The sequence below is a fragment of the Halichoerus grypus genome, chromosome 9 (genome assembly GCF_964656455.1).
Source record: "Halichoerus grypus chromosome 9, mHalGry1.hap1.1, whole genome shotgun sequence".
In the NCBI taxonomy this organism is placed as follows: domain Eukaryota; kingdom Metazoa; phylum Chordata; class Mammalia; order Carnivora; family Phocidae; genus Halichoerus; species Halichoerus grypus.
Genome location: NC_135720.1, coordinates 40081318 through 40096889, shown reverse-complemented (window position 1 = coordinate 40096889; position 15572 = coordinate 40081318). Strand labels below are relative to the sequence as shown.

Below are 15572 nucleotides of genomic sequence, written 5' to 3'. Positions count from 1 at the left end.
CAAGGAGCCCGATGTGGGACTCGATCCCAGAACCCTGGGATCATGACCTGAGCCCAAGGCAGGCGCTTATCTGACTGAGCCACCCAGCCGTCCCACCAAATGTTCTTTTAAGTCTTGCAATGTTTTCTGATTTATTTGAGAATATTTGAGCTTTCTCTCCCCCCTCCCCTTTTTTTTGCTTTCTTCTCCTTTTAAGGTCTTTGTTCCAATTACTGTTTTTGTCTCTATCCTTCATGATAGAGGCTTCCTCAGATGTCCTATTGGTCTTATCTTCTCATTTTAAGGGTGTGGAACTAAAAGTTATCAACATTGAGCCAGCTTCTGGAAACCAGGAAGGAAAACACAGTGGTCTCAACATTCAGCATTCAGCATTCTGTATTCATTTTTTCACTTAGTTTTCACACTGTGCCTGGCATGTCCCAGCCCAGAGACCTTCTGTTTGTCTTCAAAGACTAAAACTCCGGTCTTCCTTCTGGGTTGAAGGAAGGCATTCAGCCTGCTGCAGAGGGTGATGGAAGGAATCAGTGGATCTGACTACTTAAACAGTATTCCACCAATCCTCCATTTTTAGCCTCTGTCTTCCCTGCCAGTTCTAGAGGTGGACCCATTGCTAAGCCTTTTGTGCATTCCTGATACAAAATCATGTTGGTTCTATGCTGTCTCCACTGCTTTCTCTCACTCTAAATTCACCCTTTTCACCTGCTCTGTGAAAATGGAGATGGCCCAATGAAATATTTTCTTTGCAGGTAGCACAACGTTCAGCTTTGTCACTAGAGGGTGCTGGAAAGACATTTAAGGAGGAAGGGGCTTTCCTTCCTAGTTCCAGTGTGTTCCTTTTGTCTGGCTCCTGCAGCTTGGGGGGCTTCTGCAGCCCCAGACTTTTCCAGACCAGGCAGCCTCTCAGTACCCAGCTTTGCAGTTCACGTTGGGCAGCAGAATCCAGCAGCCGGCAGCTTCCTCAGCATCTCCACCCTAAGGCAGTTTTATAACAAGAGGCCTCCAGTGAGTCATCTCTCTGTGAATAGTTTTCACTGGCACCCTGGTGTGTATATTTCCAGCAAGTTCCACCAGTGCAGCATCACAGCATCCTCTCTGCATTCAGTGAGCTACTTCCGTGCCCTCTCCAACAAGGTCTGGATCGGAGCCTTTGGGAACAGAGGTAGGCTTGTCCTTGGGCTCTATCTCATCCTAAGAGGTAGTAGCTGCTTCTTATAGCTGCTATTCCTATATTCTCTAGAGTTCTTTTTACTTCTTACTAGGTAATCCCTGGGTATTATAGTTAGTAACCTCCTGTTCTAGTTAGTAATTCTTTAAATTACCCATCCCTGTTCAAATTACTCTGATTCAGTCCTGACTGCTACCGTCACTGTGAGCCTGCTCTTCAAGCCTCCTAAGAGACTGTCTATCACCTACAGGGGAATGGCATGGTATCTGCCCTGACCATCTATGCATATACCCCCTGGCTATCTTTGAATGCCCTGTACTTTGCTCCCCATCTCTAAATACTCCTTTTTTTTTTCTTTCTAAGAATGCTAAATTACTCGAGGTTTCACAATTCACAAAGCAGATTAATATTCCTGGGCCTTAAGTGTGTGCAATTCCCTTACTTTAGACCTACCTTAACTCAGCAGCAGTCATCTCACAAGATTGTTCAATGCCACCTTTTCTGAAAGACTTCCCTGATCTTTTCTCTCTCTTGAGATTTGTTTTTTTTGTTTGTTTGTTTGTTTGTTTGTTTTTACCTCTTGTTCCCTTACGGCACAAGCTGTTCACAGGTATGAACTCCTGAGTTTACAGTGAACCCTTTATCTTTCTTTCTGTTACCAGACCTAGCACGTTGCCATTTTGTCACATAGTAAAAACTTAATAAATCTATGCGGAATGAATCAATGTGTTGAATTTGTAAGGAATCTAATTTAGAATTTCTTCCATAGAGAGCTGAACTACGAATGTAAAGCAAAATCAAGGTGAAATTTCAGGAGAGGGAAAAATAGTTAGTACCTGGTAGGATGATTCTTCCTTGGTGTGTAGCCCTGCTTCCACTGCTGTTGTCACAATTACAGCTGTACTAACCTGCTATTTCATTTTTTTGGTTGGTTGGGGTTTTTTTAGAGAGGGGTGGGGGAGGGGCAAAGGGAGTGGGAGAGAGAGAATCCTAAGCAGGTTCCATGCCCAGCGAGGAGCCCCAACTCGGAGCTCAATCTCACGACCTTGAGACCATGACCTGAGCCAAAATCAGGAGTCGGATGCTTAACTGACTGAGCCCCCCAGGCACCCCCACTGTTTTCAAAGCAGCTGGCAGACCAGCTTGAGCTTGGTGCTCTTCACAACTCACAGGACTGGTGCAAAGTGACACAGGTGCTTCTAACTTAGTTGGAGCAAAGTAACACTTCTCATTTAGGTAAAACAAATTATCAGTGTATTTCGGTATTCTGGTGGATATTTGCATTTATAGGTCAGGAGGAATGACTGAAAATCTATAGTTCTCAAAAAAAAAATTCAGAAGTTAGCATTTCATAGATTCCTTAAATTTACCAATTTAAAACTCTATACCACTGTGTTGGGATTTACCTGGGCTGGAATTTGAACTAGACACAAGGACTACTATACCAGACTAGTATGACTACAAATTACTTGTTTCTTTCTGGTGAAAGTAAGATTTTAGTGACAATAGTGACAAAAAAAATTATTAACTCCAACTACGAAGCAAATTTGAAAAAATTTTGAAAAATTTGAAAAAAAATTCTGAATTTTCCAGGTACTGTCTCAATGATTTTCTTTGAAATGCAGATATTTAAATATATGTTAATTGGGTTTCTATTTTGCTCAGACATTGTGCAGGTTGGTAGAGATATAATATTAAATAAATCATAGAGTGGGGCGCCTGGGTGGCTCAGTTGGTTAAGCGACTGCCTTCAGCTCAGGTCATGATCCTGGAGTCCCGGGATCGAGTCCCACATCGGGCTCCCTGCTCAGCAGGAAGTCTGCTTCTCCCTCTGATGCTCCCCCCTCTCATGCTCTCTCTGTCTCTATCTCATTCTCTCTCTCAAATAAATAAATAAAATCTTTAAAAATAAATAAATAAATAAATAAATAAATAAATAAATCATAGAGTACACAAATCATTGGTACTCACTAAATGTACCAATATGTTTATTAGGCACAAAAAATACTCATAATGCTTGCATTTGACTAGTGTTTGTACTCACTTAATAAACTGTCATTTTCAAGAAATCTGTAAGATGGGCAAGAATTATCTTCATTTTGCAGTGGAAAGATAACTGAGCAGTAGAGGGATTATCTGTCAAATGTCACAGTATATTGGAAAACAAGGACTTTGATAACGGTCTCTGTCCACTATTCTGGCTGAGATAAGTATGTAACTTAGAGTAAACTATAAAAAGATCAAATTTTTAAATACCTGGTCAATTCTCTTTCTTATATAGAGATTCATGCAAAGGTTGACCACCAAAAATATCAACAAATTAGACATTGAATAGCAGACTTCTAAATGACCTCTAAACAAATTATTTCAAAGGAACATTCTGTTAATGACTTTAGATAATTGCTTACATAGCTGTTTTGGAAAAATAACTTTCCTTTTAAAGATTTAAAATAAAATCAACAGCAAATTGCAGGTGAGTAGATGGGGCTCTACAGTGGAGGATCTTGGCAAACCAGAAGGTAATAAATCCATCCATTCATTTGTTGAGCAAATGTTTATTATGCTCCTTCTTTTTTCTATTCACTGAAATAGGCATATATAGATAGAAAAACAACAATTTCTTGTGGTGAGCACTCTAACAATTATGATCCAAATGCTGTGGGGAACCCAGAGAAAAGACTGACTGATTCACTTTTTTGGGGGGAATCCAGGAAGTAAGGGAAATCAGAGAAGAAATGATATTTGAGTTGAATCTTGAGGTTGAATTGAGCAATCCAGGAGAAGAAGAGGGAGGTCATTTCTAGGAGAGCTACCAGTACACACAAAGACTGGTAGTTGTGAAAACATACAATGTATTCTAGGAAAGGTGAAGAATTCAGCATGGTTTGAGAATAGATTGTGTGGGCAGCTGAGGCTGGAAGGATACATAGGGTCATATTTGAAGGAGCCTTTGGCTATGAGTTTTTTTAGCGTTTTATCTTATAGGCAGCAAGGAGGCATTGGAAACTGATAGATTATGGTAGGGATAATTGATAGAACTCAGCATTAGGTTGAGAGTAAAAGAGATACCAAATGCTTAAAGCAAGGACAAAATATAAAGAAGATAAGGACCTGCAGAATTCCTCTTGAATGTGACATTCTCTTTTTGATGGTAGGAGAGGAGTAATTTCATATTCTAATTTTGTGACTTCCTACCCTGTAGGCCCTCTTTTTTTTTTTTTTTCCAAATTGCTATTAGGATTTAGTCTTTGGTTTCATTTCTTATCTTAGTGTTCTTTTTTTTTTTTTAAAGATTTTATTTATTTATTTGACAGAGAGAGACAGCGAGAGAGGGAACACAAGCAGGGGGAGTGGGAGAGGGAGAAGCAGGCTTCCCGACGAGCAGGGAGCCCGATGTGGGACTCGATCCCAGGACCCCAGGATCATGACCTGAGCTGAAGGCAGACGTTTAACGACTGAGCCACCCAGGCGCCCCTCTTATCTTAGTGTTCTGCTTTCTTTCAGAACATTACTTATGGTTGGTTTGAAGATCCTGTTCCCTATCACTTAGCTCTTCCTTATTAGTAATGATACTTTTCGGAAGGCTAATCTTATCATAACATACAAGAGAAAAACTCACCACCTTGGAAATGTAAGCCCTTGTATGATATAGAAATACCACATGAAAGTTCAGGGGCTTGTCCCCTTTGCGAAATATCTGGAGATCTGGTGGTCTGAGGCATGTTGATACATCCCTTTGAGGATGAAGGGCAAGCTACCGCACCTGCCTCATTTAACACTAAGAAAGAGACAAACCCCTTGTAGGCCTCTTTGGATTTTTGGAGACAATGTGTATGCTATTCCAACTTATTTACTAAATATTTCCAAAGGCTGCCAGTTTTGAGTAGAACCAGAGAAAGAGAAGTCTCTGTATCAGGTCCGGGCTGCCATACTGTATAGATCTGATGGCTCTTGAAGGGTCAGAGGTGGACTGGAATGCTGAATGGAACCTTTGGCAGTCCCTACAAGTGAGTAATAGCACAGAGCTTTAATAGTTTTGGAACAAAGCTTTGCATTCTCTGCAGAGAACTCTCCCCTTTTTGAAAAGCAGCTTCTGACTTGTTACTGGGCAAGTCATAAGTAGTAGGATCAAACTAAAAGCTGGATCCTGGGCCTTTAAGTCACCAAATCATCTGAGCTGTCTACCATGAACCAGGTATTTGGCACTAAGCTAAAATATTAAGCATGTATATTGGGCAGCACTTCATCAAATGAAACTAGTATATACAAGATCAAGATCAAGCAGGTCTTGAAGGCAAAAGTTAGTGCAGAGCAAGTGTCACAGATGCTCATGACTCCTATTTCTGCCTACGTTGCTTCCTCTATCTCAACCTGTACCTATGGCCTGATAGGGAGCCCCCTATGACCAACCTACTAAGGAAGAACAAAATTTGTGGTTTGGTTTACATGTGGTACTGCACAATATGCTGGCAGGACTCTAAGGAGGAAAGCTGCAGGACTATAGCTCCACTGAGTGATAGCCCTAAGGGGCAGTGGTGAGGGAAATCCTTCCAATGGGCAGCACTCAGAGCAGTGCATATGGTTGTTCATTTCTTCCTAGAAGAAGAGTTGGCCAGAGACATGGGTCTACCCTGATCCATATACAGTGCTTAACGTTTGGAATAATAGTCAGGGACTTGGAAGGAACACAATCAGAAAATTGGTTACAAGATAATCTAGGGAAGAGATATATAGATAGACCTCTGACTATGTCTACACATATGAAGATATTTGTGATCTATGTTAAGGGTGAACAAAGAATGACATCAGCAAAGGAGGATTCTAATAATCACTTGAAAAGTTGCTATTCTGTGGCTGTCAGTGAGAGTCTATCCCTGGCTACTGCTGTCTTCGCCAAATAAACACAGAAAGTGGCCAGGGAAACAAGGATGGAGGTTTTGTATGGACTCAGCAACACAAGGTTGATCTGGCCACAGCCAGTGCTGAATGTCCAACCCGCCAATAGACAAAATCTAATATGGCATTATTCCCCTGGTAGTCTTGCGAGCCACGTGCTGGCAGGATGATTACATTGAACTCTTCCATCATGCTGCTTTATTTTCACTGGAGTAGATACTTCTTTGGATATGGATTTGCCTTCCCTATCTGTAAATTCTGCCAAAACCATCACCCTTGGACTTATGGAATGCCTTGTTTAACATCATAGATTTCCACCGAATTACCCTTGACTAATAAACGTATTTTACAACAAATGAAGTGTGGCAATGGGTTTGTGTTCATAGAATTCACTGAACTTAGCATGCTCCCTATCTCCCTGGAGCAGCTGGCCTGATAGAGCTGTGTGAAAACTCAGCTGTGGTGCCCGTTGGACAGTAACACCTTTGGGGGCTGAAGTGATGTCTTCCAGGGTTAGTTATATTATCTGAATCTGGAGACCAAAAGATGGTGGTGTTTTCCCCACAGCCAAGATTCAAGGGGGCAGAAATGGGAGTGTCTATCTATCAGTATTTCCCTCTTATTTCTGGAACTTTTGACTCTACTGGTTTGAAGGTCTTAGTTCCCAAGGGAGAGATACTTCCCCTAGGGGACATAGCAAGGGTTTCACTAAACTGATTGTTGAGACTAACTGGCCACTGTGGGCTCCTCATGTCACCTTACCAATTGGTAAGAAGGGGGGTTATTATATTATTGGAGTGATTGTTCCCGACTATGGAGGGGAAATTGGGTTACTCCTATACAATGGAGAACTAGGATTATATTTGGAATGGGGGGGGGGAGAATTATAACTAATCAATAGAGGCAGGACTGGTATAGACTATTTCAAAATGAAAATTTTGATGATCTCTCTATGAAGAAACTACCACCAACTGAGAAGCTTGCTGAGAACAAAGAGATTATGGAATGGCTGGTAAAGAAGGTCATAAATATCAGCTATATATGACCAGTTGGTGAAATAAGGAGTGTTGTAGTTATGAGTATTTCTTCTTTATTTTGACATGAACTTATTTTTAACTATACTAACTGATCATTTTTCTTTCTTCTTTCCTTTTTCTATTTCCCTACTATATAAGTAAGATAGTGGTTAAACTGATGGCTCAGTATTTAGTTATAGGATATCAAAAAGTGAATGTGGAGAAGAAATCACTCTAAGATGGTATTTTGCATATTCTTCTTTGCGGGGGGAAGAATAATGTGTTTTCAGTTAAGCAACAGATAGTTGCATGATGTTAGGTAGAAGCATGGTTTTTCTTTTGCTTTAGATGGAATATGGTTTAAAAAGGTATGCATTGATGACAAGTTGACTAGGAGAGAATGGTTTTGGATTGTGCTGTGTCAACTTGGTTAAGCTAAGAACCACATTTCCCAGAATCCTATCCCCTGTGAGATTACAAGTTAAAGTTGACCAAAAGAGAACATGCATCAGATCTGGAAGGCACAAGTGTGAAACAGCAACCTTTATACTCTGGAGGTCTTTGTGGTCAGATAAAGTGACAGAGAGGAGCTCTTCTTCCCAACTCTTGGCTCTCATGATTAAGAGCAGTTCCAGGGGGAGCCTGGGTGGCTCAGTTGCTTAAGCAGCCAACTCTTGATTTTGGCTCAGGTCATGATCTTGGGATCCTGGGATCAAGCCCCATGTCAGGTTCCACGCCCAGTGTGGAATCTGCTTCAGGGTTCTTTCTTTCCCTCTGCCCTTTCTCTCTCTCTAAAATAAATTTTAAAATCTTAAAAAAAAAAAAAAGAACAGTTCCAGGCTTATCACCAGATGTGTGGCTGTACTTTGATGGAAGCTTTTCATAGACCTCCCCCCAACCCCATAGTCCCACTTTGGTGGCTAGATGTGCTGGTCTTTTCAGAATTCCCTGAAATTATGGACATTTTTACTTCCACCGGTGCTTCAGGAGGACTCATTAGAGACTCCTTCTCTGATCCTCCTACTTTCCCCCTCTGCATTGTCAATTCCCTAGCTCTTCCCACAACTGTATAAGCTTTACTTCCTACAATATATCACTTATCCTACAGCACTCATTGTGACTCTACTTCTGTGACTGAACCACACATGTCCTCCAAGCCCATGATTTTCTTCAAATCTTCATAATCTTAAGACAACTGACTAAGTGAATTTTAAGGAATTAGGAAGTTTTTCTGTGCAAGTGTTCTTTCTTGAGAAATTTAATAAATATTATATGTCAGAAAGATTTAGGAATTAAAAGTTTGATTGCTGAAGTGGAGGGTAAGACAAGAAATATATTTATGCTTATTACAACTTCCAAGTTTCAGAAATACACCTTGAACTTACTGAAGCAGAGAATGGAATTTAATGGCTCAAATAACTGAGAAATGCAGGTTGTATATATGGGCTTTGGCCATGGCCAAATTTAGGTGCTCACACATTATCAAAAGTCTCCCTTTTTATCTGCACCTCTTAAAGCTGCTTTCTTGGGTGGTTTCCACCTCAAAAGCTTTCTAAATGGTGGGCACCTGGGTGGCTCAGTCAGTTAACCGTCTGACTCTTGATTTCAGCTCAGGTCATGATCTCACAGGGTTGTGAGATCGAGCCCTGCATCAGGCTTTGCAGTGGGCATGGAGCCTGCTTAATATTCTCTCTCTCCCTCTCCCTATGCCCCCCCCACCCCAAAAAGCTTTCTAAGTGTTAGCAAAGATGAGCATTGGTAGTTCCAGGCTTATATTCTACCAACCTGCCAATACCAATAGAATAGGAGGGCTCTTTTCCCAATACTTTTTAGCAAAAATCTTTTTTTTTTAAAAAGATTTTATTTATTTATTTGAGAGAGAGAGTGTGAGGGGGGGTGCAGAGGGAGAGGGAGAGAGAGAAGCAGACTCCCCACTGAGCCAGGAGCCAGATGCAGGGTTCTATCCCAAGACCTGGGATCATGACCTGAGCCAAAGGCAGATGCTTAACCGACTGAGCCACCCAGGCATTCCCAGCAAAAATCTTCAGGCTAATTTGATTGACCTGCCTTGGGTCATGTGCCATCTCTTAAGAAGTAATTATTGATTCTGATTGTGAATGATAAGGTCAGAGTATACTCCTGGATCTGGAGCAGCTCATCCAAATATCATGCATTGAAAAATAGAGGGGTCTGTAAGAAAAAGAAGGGTTCTATTGCCAAGGATGCTTGATAGGTAAAATCAATACATCTCTATTATAGCACACATAGTTTTCCAGCAAACACATACACTTTCTTTTAATTCATATACTTCAAAATTTATTTTTATACATACATTGCTCCTATGTAACACAAAACAACTATTTTATGCACAACAAATACTACATTCACCTCCTGTCTAAAGAGTAAAAATGAATGTTGTACAGTTACCGTATTACCTCTAGATCAGGATCTTTGCTTTGTGCCTGTCAGTCTCAGATATACCTTCTTATTGCCTGGCAGTCCATGACTAATGATATATTTGTTTAACCACCTACAGCAAATGTAATAGACAATGATGGAGTAAATAAAAGATAAATTCAATAAAATTCTCATTTGGAAATGGGAAGAGGGAAAAAGTAAATAAACAGTTGTTCTACTCATTAGAGATTGTAAGTTCTTACTACCCTGGAAGGACAGTGAGTCCCTTGGTAAGGAATCTGCATTATGGTGGATTTTACTTGGCAGTTATCTTCTTGTGGATATATTTGATATGTGTTTTTGGTGGCTGCCATATGTTAGCAACATACTTCCTATTGGTGAAGTTTTGATGGTGGAGGGAATGCTTAGGGGTTAAGTACTCATGAGCATTTGCTTGCCAGGATTGGAGTTTTTCTGGAAGGAAAACATCATTAAAACCTTGATAGGCATCCAGTTAATTTGCATTTGGTTAATGCTATAGATTAGTAACTAGTAAGTGGAAACTGAGATCATGTTGAATCAGTTTCAAGAGAAATCTGAGAAGCTGTAGTTTCTGTTTCTTAGCAGTAGGCCTCAATGCTCTACCCACCTTCCAACTCTTAACTTAAAGGTTTATAATGGTAAAGAACAATTGGTTGGGATTGGAAGTCATAACTAATCCTCTCCATATCTCTAGGTGGCATGACAGGGAAAGTGCTTTCCACTGTCTTTTAATTAAGATCATTGGATTGGAGTTTCTGTCATTTCCACCTGAAAAACTCCTACCTAACACCTTCTTCAGGCAGGGAGTAGCAGTTGACGTTCTTGGAAAGGGCCTAGAGAATCATATTGTAGCTTCTCCTAGATCCTCTTCTTATCTGCAATGTTATTGTCAGACTCCTTGGCTTTCCATGCACTAAGTTTTTCTTAGGATGGGGAATTTGGCTTTTTCAATTTTTAAAGCACAGGGCTTATTTGAATCTCAGCTGTCTTGGATTGTTAGATGTAGCCACAGAGCAAGACTGTGTTTTCTTCTTTTTTTTTGCTTTTAAACAGTCAAGATTAAAGTATTGAGAATTGGCTATAATATTCCAGGATCCTGACATGTGTTTACCAAGTTCTCTCAAGTTCTAACCTCAGTAGACACAGAACCTGAGTCCAAAGGTGTGACAGGTAACAGTTTAACCATCTGCTTTACTACTGCATAGCACAGGTGGACCACATTCTAGCTAGTATGAGGGGAACATTCATTACCTTGCAGCCTATCTGGACTTGGCCAACTCAACATTATTAAGATTTGTCAGTAACAACAAGTGATCTCTATATGCCTCAAGCCAAGGGTAGACCTTGGCTCGAGGCATGGCCAGATCTGAATATCCAGGTGCTTTAACAATTGCATAAGAAATCGGTCTCTCTCCATTTCTAGCTCTGTTTTCCTTCACTTTCAGGCAGACTCTCTCATGAGCTGACAAAGCATGGGCGACTCCAAGCTTTCCATTTTCTAGCAGTGTAGTAAGGTCAGTGGAAGAAACCATCAAAAGTCCTGGGCTGTCCTTGATTGGCCTAACTTGGATCACATGCCCAATTCTTCACCAATCACTGTTCACTCCCACTAGTCAGGCTTAGGTCTACTACCCACCCTTGAAGATGGGAAGATGAGAAGGTTCTTGAAAATAAAACAAGAAATCCAGTTACTATAAAAGGGTGCTGGGCAAGCAAACATAACAGATATGTACCACTGTCATAAAGAGCACGGGGCCAGGAGTCAGAAGAAATATGGTCTAATCACAGTTCCATCACTTTCTAGCCATTTGGCCATTTCTGAGATTTAATTTCCTCATCTGTAAAATAAAGGACACTAATACTAAGTTGAATTATTTCATAAAATTTTTGTGATGGCAAGATGAGATTGTATATAGAACCTCAGAAGTTATAGATAGAAAGCACATATTAAAATATTTTTGGATGATCTTTATAGCAATACTTATATTGCTTTAAAAACATGTTATTTTCAGCATAAAAATAACTACATAAGCCCAACCCCCAGCACAATTGTGTTATTATCATTCTTAAATATTACATCCTCATTTTTCTTCTTTCTTTTTCTTGCTTTCTTTCTCCCTCAAAAACATTTTCTCATATAGCTATATAATCTTCATAATTCTCAGCTTTAATGGCAAAATTTCATCCATTAGACATACATAATTTTCCTACCATTCTTTTATTGTTGGACATTTAAATTATTTCTTATTTTTTAACATTATAAGTAATGCTGTGATGAATATATATGTATGTAATTATATGTAATTATATATTACATATATATGTGTATATATGTAATTATATTATTTTTATGGAGTTGACCTTAGTACCAACATTTCTAAGGCTCTTGATATATAGATAGTCAGCCATCTTTCTAAAAGAATTGTGGCAAATTACATCATTCCTAGAAAGGAACAGAGATGTAAGTTTCACTGTGCCCTCCCTGGCTATAGTAGATGCTACAGTTGTCTTCCTTATCTGCCTTGGATTGTACCATTTTGGTGTACTCAGGTGACTTCCAATGGGTGACATCTGTATTTCTCTGCCTGGATTTCTGTCCAAGTGAGTGCTGCAGATCAGAAATGGTGGGGAATTAGCATATCCCAGGAACAGCCCTTAAATGATGACTGATGGGAGCTGATGAATAACTATCCTTTGAGGCATCTTGTTTTATGCCAGTATCTACAGAATGATGCTCCAGTCACCCACCCACTGGTGGTAGCTGGCTTCATAAACAGTCTTTCATTTCCACATTTTTATTGAGATATAATTGACATATACCTTGAACATATAAGTTTAAGGTGTATAGCATGATGATTTGATATAGGAGTATATTGCAAAATGATTACCACAAAAGATTAGTTAACACATCTATCACCTCACAGTTACCTTTTATTGTGTGTATGATGAGAACTTTTAAGATTTACTCTCTTAGCAATTTTCAAGTATACAAGACAATATTAACTATAGTCAACATGCTGTACATTAGATTCCCAGAACTTATTCATCCTATAACTGGAAATTTGTACCCTTTGACCACCTTTGCCCATTTCCTCCACCTTCTCACCCCTGGCAACCACCAATTTAACTCTGTTTTTATGAGTTCAGTTTTTTTAGATTGCACATATAAACGAGATCATACAGGGGCACCTGGATGGCTTAGTCAGTTAAGTCTGTCTTTGGCTCAGGTCATGATCTCAGCGTCCTAAGATGGAGCCTGGTGACGGGTCCTCTCCTGAGCAGGGAGCCTGCTTCTCCCTTTCTCTCTGCTGCTCCCCCTGCTTGTGTTCTATCTCTCAAATAAATAAATAAATAAATAAACAAATAAACAAATAAATAAAATCTTAAAAAAAAATGAGATCATACATTATTTGCCTTTCTCTGTCTTACTTCAAGTAGCATAATGCCCTCCAGGTTCATCCATGTTGTCACAAATGACAGGATTTCCTTCTTTTTTATGACTGAATAATATTTATCATATATATATATACAACATTTTTTTAATCCATTCACTATTGGACACTTAGGTTGTTTCCATGCTATGACTATTGTAAATAATGCCACAATGAACACAGGAGTGCAGATATCTCTTTGAGATAGTGATTTCATTTCCTTCAGATATATATCAGGAAGGGGGATTGCTGGATCATATGGTAGTTCTAATTTTAATTTATTGAGGAATCTCCATTCTGTTTTCCATAGTGGCTGCACCAATTTATATAACACACTCTTAATCTGCTGTCTTCTCTTCCCTGTCTTGTTTCCCCACTCTGCCAAGTTTCTTTGTACTATACAGATAAATTTCTTACACTTGAAGCCTCATCTCAAGAGTCTACTTTTGGAAGGACCCAAGATAAAACACTAGGATTGGTTATCTTCACTTAATTTTTTTTTTGCATTTTTTTTATTATGGTATGTTAATCACCATACATTACATCATTAGTTTTTGATGTAGTGTTCCATGATTCATTATTTGCATATAACACCAGTGCTCCATGCAGAACGTGCCCTCTTTAATACCCATCACCAGGCTAACCCATCCTCCCACCCCCCTCCCCTCTAGAACCCTCAGTTTGTTTTTCAGAGTCCATCGTCTCTCATGGTTCATCTCCCCCTCCGAATTCCCCCCCTTCATTCTTCCCCTCCTGCTATCTTCTTCTTCTTCTTCTTTTTCTTTAACATATAATGTATTATTTGTTTCAGAGGTACAGATCTGTGATTCAACAGTCTTGCACAATTCACAGCTATGGTGAGCACTGTGAATTGTTCACTTAATTTTTAAATTGGCTAACTTAATAGGAAATCAGTTACTGATTGTTTGAATCAATATAGGTAAATCTGAAACATATTATTAAATCAAAGAAGCAATTTTTAGAGAATTCGTAAGTAGGGTAGTATTGTGAAACCATAGCATATTCAAAATAATTTTATGCACGCAAAGCAATATCATATATGCAAAAATTGCATAAATGCAAAATGATACAAAATATGTAACAAAATATATAAGAAAAAATTCTTGGGAAAGATAAAGTCAAAATCAGAATTGCAAAAACCTCTAGAGAGAAGGAAAGGGAATGTTACTGGGAGGGTTACATAGGCTCAGTAATGTTTTATTTTTTAAGCTATATTGTAGCTCTGTGTATTTACATCATTCCATGTGTTTTTTGTATGTCTAAAATAAGTTATTATAAAAATGATTATGCAAACTATAATAAAGTAAAACAAAAAAAATTTGTAAAGAAAATTCACCTAATAGTTGTAAAGAAATGTTCATCTAATAGTTAATTAAACCTTTACAAAGTATAAAAGACAAATAAATTTAAGTCTGATAGAATTGACTTTTAAAAATGTAAATGTTAAGATACTATAATGGTGGATACATGTCATTATGCATTTGTCCAAACCGATAGAATGTACATCACTAAGAGAGCCCTAATATCAACTATGGTATTTGGGTGATAATGATATGTAAGTGTAGGCTCATCATTTGTAACAAATGTACCAGTCTGGTGGGGAATGTTGATAATGGGGGAGGCTTTGCATGTGTGGGGGAAGGAGGAATATGGGAAATCTCTGTACCTTCTACTCAATTTTGCTGTGAATCTAAAACTGCTATAAAAGTTTGTATACTAAAATGAACCAAAAAATGAGTGAATTTTTATATGCCAAAAATTGAAACAAAATTGTCTGAACTAGGAAACTACCACAAATATGAAAAATATGATATCCTTAGTATATAGAGGTTATACAAATCAATATGAAAAACACAAAGGCCTGATAGAAAAATAGCAAAAGTATATGAACATGCAATTCTCCAACAGGAGACAAAAATGGCTGGAAGTCATAAGAAACAAGTTGATCAGTTTTTAGCTAACTTCACTAGTAATCAAAGAAAAGGGTAATAAATAAGAGTTAAAATATTCATCTCTAAAAATGGCAAGGGTTTAAAACTTAATTACTCTTAATGCCCATTAGGAGATACACACATTCTCAAATGTGTTCGCAGCATTTTAGAATGTTGGTCCCTTTGCCTCAATATTGTCTTCTTGGATTTAATTTTAAAGGTCCAATCAAAGCTGTGGTTTTCCTGGTCAGAGAGAAGCTGTGCATCAGAAAAGTTTTGGTTCAAATAACTCCTCTACTTCTTACTGGTTGTATGACTTAGTGTAAGTTACTTATTTATTTTTTCACTAAACCTATTTCCTCAACTGTAAATGTGGATAATTATATCTAATAGAAAATCATGAAGATTAAATTAAATAATGCAATTAACAACGTGATGTAGGGCTGAACATTTAGAGTTATTTACTTGATAGCTCTTTTATGATAGCACTGTTTCTTTGCAATATATATAATCCTAAAAATTTAGACATTATCCAAAGGCCTAATATATAGAAGGATAGGCAAAAATATGGTACTGTTCTCAGAGAGAACAGTATGTGGCCATTAAAGATATTTTCTAAAAATGTTTAAAGACAAAGAATGTACTCACAATATGTTAAACAAAAAAAAAATAG

The 15572-nt window shown here is 38.5% G+C and overlaps 1 protein-coding gene across 9 annotated transcripts in view; it reads left to right on the top strand.

Annotated features, from left to right (window-relative positions):
- Nucleotides 1–809: 809 nt before the first annotated feature.
- Nucleotides 810–15572, top strand: part of PKIB (cAMP-dependent protein kinase inhibitor beta) — a 138800-nt gene continuing 124037 nt past the window's right edge. For all 9 annotated transcript variants that reach the window (XR_013441133.1, XR_013441134.1, XM_036088699.2 and 6 more), the window contains exon 1: nt 810–1159. The gene's annotated coding sequence lies outside the window, so the exon portion shown is untranslated. The remainder of the gene's footprint in view (nt 1160–15572) is intronic.